Below are 8,511 nucleotides of genomic sequence, written 5' to 3' on the forward strand. Positions count from 1 at the left end.
TCTGTAACTTGACGCTTGATTTCAACCTGTCTTACCTCGTAGACCAACCCACCCGCGACACTAACACATTAGACCTAATACTCACAACGGCGCCAGATACGATAAAAGAAATAACACATTTGAATGGTTTCAACGATCACCATTTACTTCAATTAAGTATTGACATTCCAGTTCCGTTTATGGGCTATGTGACTAAAAAGATTCACGATTATAATAAAGCAAATGTCACAGCTATCAACACAGAACTTGAAATATTTTTCTATAATACATTTCTACCGTACATCAACAGCCTCTGTGTTGAAGAAAACTGGGTACTCCTTAGAGATAAGGTTTCATCTCTGGTAGGCTAGTGTGTTCCTGTAATCAAAATAACTAAAGATAAATCCAATCCTTGGTTTACCAGGAGGCTTAAGCAACCGCGAAATAAGAAAAAGCGGTTATATCAGACTGCTAAGCGTGCGTGCACCAGTTCTGCTTGGAATAAATACAGTGACACACTACAAACATATTGCTCCGCCTTATCCACTGCGAAAGATAAGTACTTTTCACACGACCTTCCTTCCCTTATAAAAACTAATCCCAAAACGTTTTGGAAACATATATGTCCAGATCGGGGTGAAGGTTCCATATCTCTACAATGTAACAACATTCCAGTTTCAGATATTAAATGTCCAGCAATATTCAACACATACTTTTCATCTGTATTGTCTTCCGAAGAGAGCTCTAACCTACCGGAGGTACCCGACATTAATTGCCGCTACGTGACACCCATTGAAATAACTGAGGAAGGTATCATCTCTCTCATAAATAACCTTAAGGTATCTACTTCAGCTGGTGTTGATGGCATTAATTCTAAAATCTTAAAGAACACCATTTCAATCTCTAGTAAGTTTTTATTTCATATTTTTCACCAATCTTTAACTAGTGGATTGCTGCCCGCGGATTGGAAGATAGCTAAAATAAAACCGATTTTTAAAGCAGTAAACAAAACTTCAGCTGAAAATTATCGTCCAATATATCTCACATGCATCTGTTGTAAAATGCTAGAACACATAATTCATCTCACGTTTTCAGTCATCTTGAGCAGAACAACTTTTTCTATACTAATCAACATGGCTTTAGGGAAGGTCATTCCTGCGAAACACCGTTATTCGAACTAACAACTGACTTGCATTTCCATATGAATGAAAGCCTTCAAACTGATTGTATATTCCTTGACTTCGCCAAAGCTTTCGACCGGGTAGCTCATCATCATCATCATCAGTCTGATTATACCCACTGCAGGGCAAAGGCCTCTCCCATATTTCTCCACTTAACCCGGTTCTGTGCTAGCTGCATCCACTTGACCCCTGCGAACTTCTTAATCTCGTCCGCCCACCTAACTTTCTGCCGCCCCCTGCTACGCTTTCCTTCCCTTGGAATCCAGTTTGTTACCCTCAGCGACCATCGGTTATCCTCTCTTCGCACTACATGTCCTGCCCATGTCCATTTCTTCTTCTTAATTTCTACTATAATGTCGGTAACTTCAGTTATTTCTCTGACCCACTCTGCACGCTTTTTATCTCTTAATGTTACCCCTACCTTTTTTCGTTCCATAGCCCTCTGGGTTTTCCTCAACTTAAGTAAAACTCTCTTGGTTAGCCTCCACGTTTCAGCCCCATAGGTGAGTACAGGCAAGATGCAACTGTTGTATACTTTCCTCTTGAGCGATACCGGTAAGCTGCTAGTCATAATCTGCGAGTGCTTGCCAAATGCGCTCCATCCCAATCTTATTCTTCTTGTTATTTCCTTTTCATGGTGCGGATCTGCGGTTACTACCTGTCCTAAGTAGACATATTCGCCTACTACTTCCAGTATTTCGATTCCTAATGTAAACTGCTGTTCCTTCCCGAGGCTGTTGAACATTACCTTAGTCTTCTGCATATTGATTTCCAAGCCTACCTTTCTAAGTTTCCTGTCTAGGTCATCAATCATTATTTGCAGTTCATCCCCTGAGTTGCTTAGCAAGGCAATGTCATCAGCAAATCGCAGATTACTGAGGTATTCTTCATCTACCCTTATCCCTAACTGCTCCCATTCCAAGTCTCTGAATACCTCCTCTAAACAAGCTGTGAATAGTACTGGGGAGATTGTGTCTCCTTAACCTAACACCTTTCTTTATGGGAATTTTGTTACTTTCTTTATGCAGAACTATGGTTGCTGTGCAGCCACTATATATATCTTCCAGCACTTTCACGTACGGCTCGTCTACCCCCTGATTTCGCAATGCCTGCATCACCGCCGAGGTTTCAACTGAGTCAAATGCTTTTTCGTAATCAATGAATGCTATGTATAAGGGCTGGTTATATTTCGAGCATTTTTCTATCACCTGATTGATGGTATGGATATGATCGATAGTAGAGTACCGTTTCTGAAACCCTGCTTGATCCTTTGATTGATTGTAGTCTAAGGTTGTTCTGATTCTATTAGCGATTACCTTAGTAAATACCTTATACGTGACAGACAGTAAGGTGATTGGTCTGTAATTTTTAAGGTCCTTAGAGTCCCCTTTCTTGTGAATGAGGATAATGTTTGCATTCTTCCATGGTTCCGGTACCGTCGATGACACCAGGCACTGCGTATACAGGGTGGCCAGTTTTTATAGCACGATATCTCCCCCGTCCTTCAGCAAATCTGTAGTTATCTGATCCTCTCCAGCTTATTTCCCCCTTTTCATAGTTTCTAGTGCTTTCTTGACCTCGTCCTTCGTCACTGGTGGAACGTCTGACTGTTTTTCCCTATCGCCAATCTCATTACGGTCCTGACTACTTTGGCTACTGTAGAGATCTGTATAGAACTCCTCGGTTACTTTGACTATCTTTTCCATATTAGTGATAACGTTGCCCGCCTTGTCCCTTATCGCATACATCTGGTTTTTGCTTATGCCCAATTTCTTCTTTACCGCTTTAATGCCTCCCCCCGTTCTTTACAGCATGCTCAATTTTCTCCATGTTATACTTCCTTATATCGGCCACCTTGCGCTTATTGATTGGCTTTGATATCTCGGCCAATTCGATCTGGTCTGTTGGATTGGAAGCTTTCATACTCTGGCGTTTTCTAATCAAATCTTTCGTCTCGTTAGACAGCTTACCGGTATCCTCTCTAACTATCCTACCGCCTACTTCTACCGCGCACTCAGTAATGATATCTCTGAAATTACTGTTCCTTGCCTCTAGGGTAATGTCGCCATCCTCAGTTAGAGCTGAATACCTATTCGGTAGCGAGATCCCGAACTCTTCTGTCCTCCCCCTCACCGCTAATTCATTGATGGGTTTCTTTCTTACTAAGCTGTTCCGTTCCTTCTTCAGATTTAGGTTAATTCGGGATCTCACCATCCTGTTGTCACTGCATCGCACTTTCCCGATTACCTCTACATCTTGCATAGTGGCGGGGGTTGAACAAATTATGAAGTCGATTTCATTTTTAGTCTCTCCGTTAGGACTTTTCAATGTCCATTTCCGGTTCTTCCGTTTGCTGAAGAAGGTATTCATGATTCGCAAGTTATTGCGCTCTGCAAACTCAACTAGTAACTCCCCCCTGTTATTCCTAGAACCAATGCCATATGCTCCTACTGCCTTGTCTCCTGCCTGTTTTTTCCCTACCTTGGCATTGAAGTCGCCCATTAGTACAGTATACTGCGTCTTTACTTTTCGCATTGCCGATTCTACATCTTCATAGAAGCTTTCAACTGCCTGGTCATCATAACTACATGTAGGGGCATAGGCCTGTACGACCTTCAGTTTATACCGCTTATTAAGCCTAATTACGATGCCTGCAACCCTCTCATTAATACTATAGAATTCATCTATATCACCCGCTTTATACTTATTGACAAGGAAACCTACTCCTAGTTGTCGCCTCTCTGGTAAACCCCGATAACACAGTACATGCCCATCCTTCAGTACAGTATATGTCTCATTCTGCCCCCTAACCTCACTAAGCCCTATGACATCCCATTTCATGCCCTCTAGTTCCTCTAACAGCACTGCTAAACAAGCTTCACTAGCTAGGGTTCTAGCATTAAACGTTGCCAGGGTCAGTTTCCAATGGCGGCCTGTCCAGTGGAGCCAGGCTTTCTTAGCACCCCCTGCTGCGTCACAGGTCTGACCGCCGCCGTGGTCAGTTGTTCCGCAGCCGCTGGTGACTGAGGCCCGGGGTTTTATGGAGCTTATCATAGGAGGTTTAGGCCAATTACTGCACCAGGGTGGCCAACTCCGGTTCTGGTGAGGGAGTGCGTTGCCGGAGGTGTTCACCGGCATCAGGTCGCACCCCAAACCTGTGTATCCAATTCCATCGACACGCTAATTCTTTTTTTCATGCGGTGGAGAATTGCACGGCACCGGGATTTCATCCCCGGTCCTCTTGCATGCGTGGCGGATGTTCTACCGCTACGCCACTGCTGCACCGGGTAGCTGACTGCCGCCTGATTTCAAAATTATCATCACTCCGTTTAGACTCGTTAACTTTAACATGGCTTCGTAACTTCCTTTCGCATCGGCAACAGTTCGTATTTGTTAACAATCTGTGCTCTAATCTTTCTCCTGTTATCTCCGGTGTGCCGCAAGGTAGCGTGCTCGAATCCTTATTATTTCGTATTTATATAAATGATTTACCTACTAATATATCCTCTTGTATGCGAATTTTTGCGGATGACATCATCAATCGCCCCATTAAATCTTCTGATGACCACCTGGCGCTCCAATCAGATCTGCTTCTTATTAACGAATGGTGCAACTCATGGTTAAAGACCCTTAACGTATCGAAGTGCAAAATAATATAATTTAGCCGCAAACGGAACAATTCGAGCTTTCCATACCGCATTCAAGATGGTTTACTGACTGTCGTATCCCATTACAAAAACCTCGGTGTGGATCTTTCCTCTGATCTTTCATGGTCCTTCCATATTACATCCATATGCGCTGCCGCCTCAAAGTCATTAGGGTACCTACGACGTAATCTCAGGAATTCTCCTGCTAATATTCGTAAACTAGTTTACCTTACTTTTGTTCGTCCATAACTTGAATTTGCTTCATCCATTTGGTCTCCCTATGATAGCGACATGATCACCGCAATAGAATCCATCCAAAATAGGGCAGCACGATTCATATCTCGAAACTATAACTACCATTCAAGTGTCACTGTGATTAAAAGTAACCTTTCGTTAGAATCCTTAGGCACACGCCGCGACATCGCCCTCCTAACACTATTTCTCAAGTATGTATACCCCAATCGATCCTGTCCGCTTCACCTCGATGTTCCATCCCGCACGTCCAAAAGATTGTACAATCACCTGAGTTTTACAAGAATATATGGTGACATATTATCCTTCAACTCATCAGCACTTCCACGAGCCACCAGAATATGGAATAACCTGCCAGACATTATCGCTTCTCTTCCTAATCTGGAAGCGTTCCATCGCCAACTCATCGCATTATATCACTGAGCCTTCTTTTTGCCTTATTTGTCTTATATATACATTTTTATTAAATTTCTTGCAGCTGTTAAATGTCTTGATGGGTTTTTATTTACTTGTGTTTGCCTATGTACTCTTTCCGTTTTTTTTCCTTTTTTTTTTAAGCGCCATTCGGGGCACTGTGTGCCGCTTGCTTTTTATTGTGCTTAATCTGTGTGTGTACCATTGTGCTTTAATCTGTGTCGCGTATTTCTTTTTCTTAATGATATAATAATTTCCGCGTCGTATTATTTTGTTTGTTCATATATTAATTACCTCTGTATTTTTTGCCTCTTTTCTTACAATTTTATGTATATATTGCACTGTATAAATTTTATGTCCCCCTTACACAATGCCTAATGGGCCTGTAAGGTATTTTAAAATAAATAAATAAATAAATGTGCAATGTTTGGTCCACAACAACTTAGCAAAAAAAAATAAAAACCAATTCGCACACAGTAAAGTTCCTGCTAAGCACATCAACTTATAGGCTGGAGATAATCGCGTTACGTTTGCATCTAAGCACAAAAGAGCATTCGCTCACACAAAGAACATTCACTGGAAGAATCAAACAAGATATAGTAAAATTACTGGCTGGAACTGATTGCAGATGAAAATGATTCTGGAGATGATAAGGTTGCTACAATACAAAGTACCTCATTCCGTTCGACTATCGTCCTCGGGAAGAACGAAAGCTGCTAGGGGTTAGTTATGCAGTGAAACATTAAAATTGTTTTATAATCGTTGTGCCGAGTTTTCTGTGCTGTATATAATGCTGCATATAAGGCTAAAATATTAATTTGGCGCGAATATTATTCACTTCGAGTGATGTTTTCAAACGGTGCAGTTTTCGACCAGAATCCAAGATGGGCAAAGCAGGGTGATCTAGCGTGTACGAAGCGACGTTAGAGCACTCTGTCCACCTTTCGACGCGTTATGGGCAGTTTTAGGTGAAGCATTGCTTTGACTGCATAATCATTTTTTTTCTCTCAGCGGGACGTACAGATGAATAGGTTTAATGGTACGCAACTAATCAGCCACCAAGGTTGGCGTGAGGCATTCCTGAAGATAACCAGCATCGACGGACGCAACTCCTCCCTGGAGGGCCAGGATCGACATAAAAGCGGCGGGCGTACCCGAGCAGGGCACGGTAACTCCTAAAGCAAGCGGTTCACCAACCCACTGGTGTTTTTTCGTCAGGTCAGCAAATGCTATAGATCGAGAGACACTAAACCTTTGGTTGTGCTTCCGTGCCCGTGGCGGATCTGTCCAGTGTTCTGGGAACTATTTTGTGCAATGAAGGTACTGCTCGTGATATAGAAGCCAACTCCTCACCAGACATGACGCTAGTAATAATCAACTACAGGCCATAGCCGATGACCTCAAAATAATTAAGAAAGAAATATTGATATATATTTTTGCGCAAAATTGTGACACCTTTCCGTGCTTGAGAACAAAATATTGACATGTGAAGAGGAAATGGATAACCTAAAGGAAACAATAGCGAACCTCTAAATTAATATAGATGACCTAGAAAATCGTTCACGAAGGTTTAACCTAATATTATGTGGTATTCCGGAGGACACAGATGAAGGTAGTAATCCTAGGAAATACAGTCAATGAGACAATTGTAAATGGCATCCTAACAGCCGAGCCCGTTAATACTGAAAGCATTCATAGACTGGGTCGATCTTTCATTGAAAAAAAGAGAACACTGGTCATTCTCACAATGCCTGACTCTCTCGGGAAATACAAATTACTGAGAAACTGTTCCAAGCAAAAGGGGTGAAAGAATTGTGTCAGTGAAGAATATTCCGCCCGTGCATCGCCGGAGTGGTGCAGTGGTTACGGCGCTTGACTACTACTGTTCCCGAGGATGCGGGATCGAATCCCGGCCTAGGCGTCCGCTTATCTTTGGAGGCGAAAAGCAAGGTGCTCGTGTGCTGTGCGATGTCAGGGCAAGTTAAATAACCCCAAGAGGTCGAAATTTACAGTCCTTCACTACGGCGTCTCATAGCCTGAGTCGCTTTGGCACGTGAAACTTAGGAAGAACTTGAGGCAATTTGCGAAAGAGTATAAAGACAGCGGACAAAAAGTAGCTCTAGTGTTCTATACGTTACGCATTAAAGACAAGCTTTTCGTTTGGGGTGAAGAACAGAACTGCGCAAGGCCAATGGAAACTAAGTCCTGTCCCACTGATTCATCACAAAACAGCCAATCTGAATAACCTCGCGCCGTCATCAGTACTAGAGGAAATTACGTTCGCTAATGTAAATGCTCGGAGTATCCTAAACAAGCACCAATCAGTAGAATTCTTGATCATTGGAATAAAATCAGATTTTATGGCCGTGACGGAAACGTGGCTCACGCTTGGTCATCCATTTATCATGGAGGTTGAGGTTACAGCAAGGACAGAGAAACTTGAGATGGTGGGGAGCAAGTTTTATGAATCGAAGGATACCATTCCATATACTTCCTGTTATTGAAGGCCAATCTTTACCAAAATGATATTTGGTTCTTATTCTATTATAGTAGGCTGCAATTATCGAAGCCCCTCATGTGATCATGACTTCACGCTATCCTTACATCGTTACATGCAACGTCATCTTCTAAGAATTAGATCAAAGTTCTGAAGGGACGTGTTGGTTAGACATCGTAAATCAAAGAACATAGCGAAGAATAAAAAAAACCGGGACGACGACAAGACAGGACGAGCGCTAACTTTCAACAGATATGGTTTATTGTGAAGGCTCCGCCTTCTAGAATACGGGTCCGCGAGCGATGGTCTCGCCCGACGAGTGAAAAACCAAGTCTTTCTTAAAAACACCGGTTTATTCCGGATCAACAGAACAGTATAAAATAGAAAAGAAACAGCATTGGTCAAAACTGCGCTGGAAACATGCCGTCGAAGTGCGCGACAATGGACTATGCAGAATAAAACGGAACATGGGTCCGGGCTTCACCGCGACAACACAAAACACACTGCGGCGCGGATAGGGCGAGTACAAAGCGTTGATTAC

The sequence above is a fragment of the Amblyomma maculatum genome, chromosome 5, assembly GCF_055883805.1.
Source record: "Amblyomma maculatum isolate TAMU_Amacu chromosome 5, ASM5588380v1, whole genome shotgun sequence".
NCBI lineage: Eukaryota > Metazoa > Arthropoda > Arachnida > Ixodida > Ixodidae > Amblyomma > Amblyomma maculatum.